The 8,328-nt window shown below is 43.3% G+C and overlaps 1 long non-coding RNA gene across 1 annotated transcript; it reads right to left on the reverse strand.

Annotated features, from left to right (window-relative positions):
• Nucleotides 1-803: 803 nt before the first annotated feature.
• Nucleotides 804-7,890, reverse strand: LOC144332169 (uncharacterized). Its single transcript, XR_013399952.1, has 2 exons — nt 4,058-7,890; nt 804-1,085 (listed from the first exon to the last, which is right to left on the reverse strand). It is a non-coding gene; the product is annotated as an uncharacterized LOC144332169 (long non-coding RNA).
• Nucleotides 7,891-8,328: the final 438 nt, after the last annotated feature.

An 8,328-nucleotide genomic window follows, 5' to 3' on the forward strand; every position in this document is an offset into this window, starting at 1 on the left:
CTCTGCACCAGTCTTTGCAGAGGGTCCTTGTCTTCCTCACAGAGTAAACTCAAAAGGCATCTGCTCAACTACCAGGGCTATGAGTGTGAATTCATTCATTCCATTACCCTTCACACACCCTGGGCAAGAGTGATCACCTGATGCTGGGAGGACAGCAATTGAAGGACCAAAGGCAGTCTCAGTCCAAGAACTAGTCTCAGGGCTCAGCCTGAGAGCAAGTGCCTCATCATTAAGAGTTCCTGGGAGGGCTAAGGCCGGGCATGGTGGCTCATGCCTGTAATCCCAGCACTTTGGGAGGCTGAGGCGGGCAGATCACGAGTTCAGGAGATCGAGATCATCCTGGTCAACATGGTGAAAGCCCGTCTCTACTAAAAATACAAAAATTAGCTGGGTGTGGTGGTGTGCGCCTGTAGTCCCAGCCACTCGGGAGGCTGAGGCATGAGAATCACTTGAACCTGGGAGGCGGCAGTTGCAGTGAGCGGAGATCAGGCCACTGCTCTCCAGCGTGGGTGACAGAGTGAGACTCCATCTCAAAGTAAAAAAAAAAAAAAAAAAAGAGTTCCAGAGAGGGCTGGGTACTCTGCACACACAGGCAAACTGAGCGCGGCTTCCTAGGCTAGGGTCCCCAGGAATGGATTCTGACTCATGAACTCTCCAGAGAGAAGGAGACGCCAAGCTGCAGAGCCAAGGGAGGTGGGGAGGACAGCAGCTGCTATTATTGTTTCTCTCTTGACCTTATTAAGGCAAGGGGAGGACCCATTGTGCTCCTAATGATTGCTGAGATATGAGGTATGTTCACTGAGTGGAAGTATTTTGGTTTTAATTAAAAACACAGACCTTACGATGAGCTAGAGAAGGAAAAATTCAGGGCCAACCTTCAAAGCAGCTTTTGGGAAACTGAATTTGAGTTCCATCTAAGTTTCATGGTCTTAAATGAGCTATGTCCTTATGCTTTGGTTTTGCCATTATTATGACTGGCATGTAAGAATTTTTGTTGATCTACATTGTTACAAATGTGGAATTTTTCAACCCAGTCTAAGCAGAGGCTTTGCATTCAATGGTATCTTCATTTATTCATATTGCACCTTAAAAGAAAGAGAAAGGAAACTGTTAGTCATTGATAATTTACTCTGTACCAGGTACTGTATTAGATACTTCATAAGCATTAATCCAGTTTCATCCTCATCTTACATAGTTTCAGCCCCATCAATAGACGAGGGTCAGAAAGGTTTCAAATGTTACCTGATCTCACACAGCTTTGAACTGAAGAATTGCTGCTCTGATCCAAGTCTGTCGAATCCTTATCTATACTCAAACCGTCTCTGATGCTTAACATCACGCTTATACATTTTTACATTCTCACCGAGAACCAAGGGATGATTCTTTCCATGCTCCTTGGCACTCAGCTTTTCTTGCCCTATATCATTACCGTTTGCAAATGGGCCCTGCTTGCGTGTTTGGAACATTTTTTTGCAAATTAACATTTTCACATCCAATTGTTCACCCCCCTCTATGCACCTAAGTCAAAAAGACTGCAGGACACTTACATTATCTCCTTCTCACATGAAGCTAATGCCTGAAATCCAACTTGTCCTTGGGTCTATAGCTAAGTCCATGGAGTAGAGGAGGTACCAGTGACAGTGGCTTGGTGCAGCAAATGAGCATGGCTCACCCCACGTTCCCAATCCACTTCCCCTCTTGACTTCCCATTTAGGGGTCAATAGAATGATATTCTATCATTAGCTGAGGCTTCAGGGCCAGGGCTATGTAAGACCTCCGCTGGTTGGGCCTGGGTCTCACAAGCTGCCCAGATGATCCCAGGGTCACCAAAGGGGGTGGCTTAGTAAATACCACAATTCAGAGCTGCTGCAAATTCTGGAAGGGAAAATTAACTCAGTGGTTGTATATCAAAAGGCAAGCGGCCATTCATCAATAAAAGACATTAGTTACTTAGCCTTTCGAGAAAAACGAGCCACCAGTACCTACAGGAGAGAAGCCTAAGAACAAACAACCTCTAAGTCCAGACGGGGCACTTCATCATCCAGCTTTTCCCTCTACCTGTAGATTTCTCATTGGCCTCTCTACCACTTTTATTGCCTCACCTCAAACTTATTTTCATGTAATGGAGAGCCAAGGCTTCAGGGTTTCAGGGCCGTGTGTCTATTACTTTACTGTTTACGGAGAGATAACAGCTCAAAGAATTCTTGTATTTTTAGAATTTGATTTCTTTTTTTAATTTTTTTATTTTTTCTTTCATAACAGCAGGCTTCTGCTCTGTTTGGCTCTATCCGGTTGTGTCTGGTCATGCTCTGTCCTCTGCAGTAACTTCCCTGCTTTAGTTCTCCTTCTCCTTTCCGGAGCCAGTCCCTTCCAGCTTCTCCTCTGGTTATTCTAGTGGAGCCCCATGATGTCTGCTCCAGCTGTTTATAATTACCTCCCTCAGGCTGCTTGGGGTGAGTGACTCAGCACTCTGCCTTGTTTTTTGTTTCTCTCCTTTTTTTTTTAAAGAAGCCAGATATTTGTTTAACATAGTCCATCCAATATCACAGCCACCGAATGCTCATTTCTGGTTCCCAGATCTAGACAGCACCTATAGTTCTCGAGTCACTTTGTATAAATAGGTTAGATTTTGAAAGCAGAAGTAACTGCACCTGAATGCCACCTCCAGCCTTCTGGGCCAGTCACTCAGCCTCTCTGAGTCTGTTTTCTCATCTCTAAATAGGGGCCACGGCATGTATTCACAAAGTTGTTTTGGAGATAATGTGAGAAAATGAACAGAAAAGGCCGAATGCAGTGTTTGCCCAGTAATTATTATTTTTTCTCCAAACATAAGCATATTATTTCTCTTTTGTTTCAGATATCCACTTAACAATTACATCATATAACTTATTCCTTCTAATTGCCTCTCGTATGCTCCCACTTTTCTTCCATTTCTATTACTCCTATTAAATCAAGGTCATAATGCTTATTTCTGAACATATGCAATAACCCCAAGTGGTTTTTTAGCTTCTGATCTTTGTCTTTTTGACATCAAATTAATCTTCTAAATTGTACATTCTTTTCTTTTCTTTTTTTTTTAAGACAGGGTCTCACTCTGTCACCCAGGCTGAAGTGCAGTGGCAGGATCTCGGCTCACTGCAACCTCTGCCTGCTGGTTCAAATGATTGTCCCACCTCAGCCTCCCAAGTAGCTGGGACTACAGGCATGCGCCACCATGCCTGGCTCAGTTTTTGTATTTTTTGCTAGAGATGCGTTTTCGCCATGTTGGCCAGATTGGTCTCAAACTCCTGACCTCCAAGTAATCTGTCCGCCTTGGCCTTCCAAAGTGCTGGGATTACAGGCATGAGCCACCACACCGGGCTTAATTGTGCAATCTATCGCTGCTCCACTATCAGTACCTAGCCTTCCCTGATTACTTTCAGCTGCAGGTCTGAGTTTTGCCCCTGTGGATTCAACACTACCTAGCCTGTCCTCTGTGCCAGTTTTGACGAAAGCAGGGAATCTCCTCAGATTCATCCATTTGGCAGATAATTAACTATCACCTCCTAAGTGCCAATTGCTGTTAAGGATCTTGAGGTCAGATGTGAATAAGACAACATATTTCCTCAACGTGAGGTTGCCCCATGGCTAAGCACATCTAAGTCACTCTGACAAACACTCTCCATTGCCACGAAGACTTTACTCTGTGTCCATCCTAAACAAAGCAGTCTGAGCCTCACCAGACAGTGAGCTCTCAGATGAATTTTGCACTCCTAGGCCTTGCTTTTACTGCTGCAGCATGCCTTTATCCACTTGGCAGATAATTAACTATCACCTACTAAGTGCCAATTGCTGTTAAGGATCTTGAGGTCAGACATGAATAAGACACAACATATATCCTTTAAAGAATGATAAGATCACACCAGGCATGGTGGCTCACACCTGTAATCCCAGCACTTTGGGAGGCCGAGGCAGGCAGATCACCTGAGGTCAGGAGTTCAAGACCAACCTGGCCAACATGGCAAAACCCCGTCTCTACTAAAAAATACAAAAATTAGCTAGGCATGGTAGCAGGCACCTGTAATCCCAGCTACTAGGGAGGCTGAGGCAGGAAGAATTGCTTCAACCCGGGAGGGGTAGGTTGCAGTGAGCCAAGATCATGCCACTGTACTCCATCACTCCAGCCTGGGCAACAGAGTGAGACTCCGTCTGAAAAAAAAAGAAAAAAAGAAAAAAAAAGAATTATAATGGCAGTGAGAGAAATAAATTCCTTGATAAGAGCTAGGATGATGAGATATACAAGTTCTTGGGCTTCTTCTGCCAGTTAGGAGAATCCTCCTAATTCTCACTCATTCTTTCATTCAAGTATTTTTTTGTATTTTTGTTGTTGTTGTTGTTGTTGTTGTTTTGTTTTTTGTTTTTTTTTGAGCACCTCAGATAATCTAGGCATTGAGGATGTAGCAATAAAAACACAAGCATGGTCTTCATTTTCACAGAGCTTACAGCCTAGTGGGAGATAAAGATAATACATGATTCAATATGTAATTGCAACTTGTGATAAGTTAATTCATTAATTTGACATTAATTAATTGAGTGCCAACAATGTCCTAGCCACTCTTCTAAATACTGTACATACAGTAACAAAGCTACATACCTTTCCTGACTTCCTAGATCTTCTACACAGCAGTCAAGAAACAAGCTAAAACGGTAACACATACTATAGGTTCCTGGTAAATGCTAAGGAGACAAAACAGAAAGCAGGAAATAGGGGAAATAAAACACTGGGGGAGGAAAGGGGTTTGAAATTTTGAATGAAGTGGTCAAGGAATGCCTCCCACATAAATGACTTTGGAAAAAGAACTTTGAAGAAGTGAGGGAGCAAGGCATGAGGATATGTGGGAAAAGAGCAATCCCAGAAAACACAGCGGCAAGTGGAAAGGTATGGAAGTGGGTGTGTATCTGGGTAAAGAAAAATATAGCCCAGTAACAAAGAAGAGCAAGGGGTGTCTACTGCAGTGTTCAGCCAAGGCCTCTGTAAAGAGATGCCCTTAATCTGAGGTGTAAAGGCTGAGACAGGTGTCTACCTGGGTTATATGAGTGTGTGTTCCATTTTGGATTTCTTTTTCTCACTCCAGATGCTTCCAGAGGCTAAAACTTATTTCTGAGAACCAGCCCACTCCAATGACGGCCGGCCCCTTCCAGCTGCCTCCTCCCAGGGGCCTCTAACCTGCACCCTGCTCCAAATTAGAATGATACCCCATTGTTATCACAGCTTGGAGATTCCTGATCTCTCTGCTCACACTACCACTCCCACAATGCCCCACTACAGGGATGAGACTAAGCTGGAACCTCCCGGAATTCTCCACATCCATTTGGACAACTAGAACCCCTCCCTCTACCAGTGGCCAGTTTTCCATCTGGGCAAGTTTCCTCCATATTTATCTCAGTGCCTCTTCCTCTTCCAGATGCCTCCTGTCCCTGAGGTCCCAGCATGCCTTGCAGCTTGTCATGGCCAAGTTATGACACATTCACACTTCCCTGAAAAAGAAAAAAGTAGCAGTATAGCTTCTGGAGACTTGATTATTTATGGGGCTTCAGTCTACTTGGAAAACCTACAAAGAAAAACGACAAAGGAACTTGAGTTGCGATGAGTTATGTTCAGTTCTCCTTTGCCATTTACTAGCTGTACGTCTCCAGGAAAGTTAACTTCACTGAGCTTCAGTTTTCTCATTTGTAAACCGGGAATTCCTTTCCTACCTTAAAGCTTTTGAAAGAATCAATAAAATAAATTAATTGAAGTACCTGAAACATAAGTGTTCCAATGAATGTTTATTAAATCTGAAACTTCCATGTCCTCTTTGGTTTATGCTAAGTGCCAGCAAACTACTGCCTATAAGCTGAATCCAACCCATGGCTTGTTTTTCATAAACAAAGCTTTATTGGAACATGGCCACACTGTTAATGTACATATTGTCAATAAATGCTGATTGCCACAGCAGCAGAGTTCAGTAGTTGCCACAGAGACCATATGACCTTAAAGCCTAAAATATTTAATATCTTGCCCTGTATAGAAAATATATGCAAATCCCTAGTTTATACCATCATGGGACACTAGAATACTGTGGTTGAATGCAGGATCTGGAGTCAGGCTTCCTGGGTTTAAATGCACTTTTACCACTTACTAACTATGGAATTCAGAGCAAGTTATTTGATATCTATACCTTAGTTTTCACTTCTGTAAAAAGGGAATACTAGTTTCTTACATGAAGTTGATGAAATAATTAAATAAGCCAATCTGGTGAAGCATTCAGTGCACTGTTAGCAAATGGTTAGGGTTAATCAACATAATGGTTATTATTGTGAATATTAAATAATACTACTACATATGCTATCCAAGCACTCTTTCCATTAACTGGGACATACAGTAACAAAGCTACATACCTTTCCTGACTTCCTAGATCTTCTACACAGCAGTCAAGAAACAAGCTAAAAAGGTAACACACATTACAGGTTCCTGGTAAATGCTAAGGAGACAAAACAGAAAGCAGGAAATAGGGGAAATAAAACACTGGGGGAGGAAAGGGGTTTGAAATTTTGAATGAAGTGGTCAAGGCATGCCTCCCACATAAATGACTTTTGAAAAAGAACCTTGAAGAAGTGAGGGAGCAAGGCATGAGGCTTTTATAATAGATGGCTTTTAAAATCAACCTGAAACCCAAAGTTCCTGACTAAAATGGCATTTGGCATATAAACATCCCTCCAGGTGACTTGTTCAAGGATCAGGGCTCAAGGATCTGAACCCACCCCTATCTACTTTTCCTTATGGTCACATCCCTCCTTCTACTTCCTTCTTAGCACCTGCTTGGTAATGTGGCCTGAAGATTCAGCCTCTCTAGATGAGGCTTTCCCTGTAATGCCCTCGGCAGGTGTGGGCATGAGTCACCACCGAGCCCAGACCTTTTGCTAGTGAGGATGCACCTCCCTTCAATAATCACTGGCATGCACTGCATACCTTACTGGGCCTTGACATTGACCGGAATGAAGGAAGGAGGAGCAACCTCTAGTGACTCCTGTGTGCAGCTGAGGACTTGTTAAGCAGAACTTACAGCTTAAAGTTAAGGGCTAAAGTGACAGCCCAGGTGGAGAGAAGAACTAGGTCAGGGCAGGCAAGGACAGATGCCCTAATGTCTTGGGCGAGGCCACCTCCTGGAAACTAGAAACCTGAGTGTTGGGTGCCCAAAAGTTAAAACACAAGAGCTTCCGTTAAATAACTTGGACTAGACAGATGTGAGTCAATAGGTCCAAAAGAGTTGAATATATTCAGTCACTTGGCAAGAAAGAAAAAAAGGAAGGCTGTCCAAGGAGACCAAAAAGAAGAGGAAATGTGTGTGTGTGTGCACACGTGTGTATAAATATCTATATTCTATAGCCAGTGAGGGATAAGACAGAGCAACAAGCAGCATGTGTATGTTTGATTCCTCCACACTGCAAGATTTCTAACATTTCTAAAACAATTGACTCTCATTTTCCTTTTTTGATGACGCTATTTCTTAAGTCAACATAACCTGACAAAATATGTTTAACTTTGGAATAACACGTGTATAAAAAGTCTTAAGAAGTTATACATTCAATCACACAGATTTACATAACATTTTTAAGGACAAAATAGCAGACTCACGATATCAGGTTAGCCCCAGATCTTCTGTGAAACCCATGATTCCCCCATCAATAGGACATATATTTTGAAGCAGCTATCAGTAATTTTTTTTTTTTTTTTTTTTTTTGGAGACAGAATCTCGCTCTGTCGCCCAGGCTGGAGTGCAGTGGCGCGATCTCAGCTCACTGAAAGCTCCGCCTCCTGGGTTTACGCCATTCTCCTGCCTTAGCCTCCGGAGTAGCTGGGACTACAGGCACCCACCACGCCCGGCTAGTTTTTTGTATTTTTTTAGTAGAGACGGGGTTTCACTGTGTTAGCCAGGATGGCCTCCATCTCCTGACCTCATGATCCACCCGTCTCGGCCTCCCAAAGTGCTGGGATTACAGGCTTGAGCCTCCGCACCTCGCCTACCAGTAATTTTTAAAGAAGACTTCCCATGTGAATCAAAGGGGCTTGATTCAGAGCCAAGCCACCTGTAGGGAGTGTAGCACAAGCTGCCACCACCTCACCCTGAATGGATAAAGATATTCATGCTTCAAATCTAGGGCCCCAGCACACACCCCAGGTGTGGCAATATTCAGGAGCAATAGTCCTGTCAAGGAATGCAGATGACTGTTAAATTGGTCTGCTTGAGCCAAGAAATTGTCTTTAGCAAATGCGGACACCACCTTGAAAAATAAAGACGTCAGTCA

Source organism: Macaca mulatta, chromosome 10 (assembly GCF_049350105.2).
Source record: "Macaca mulatta isolate MMU2019108-1 chromosome 10, T2T-MMU8v2.0, whole genome shotgun sequence".
Lineage (NCBI taxonomy): Eukaryota > Metazoa > Chordata > Mammalia > Primates > Cercopithecidae > Macaca > Macaca mulatta.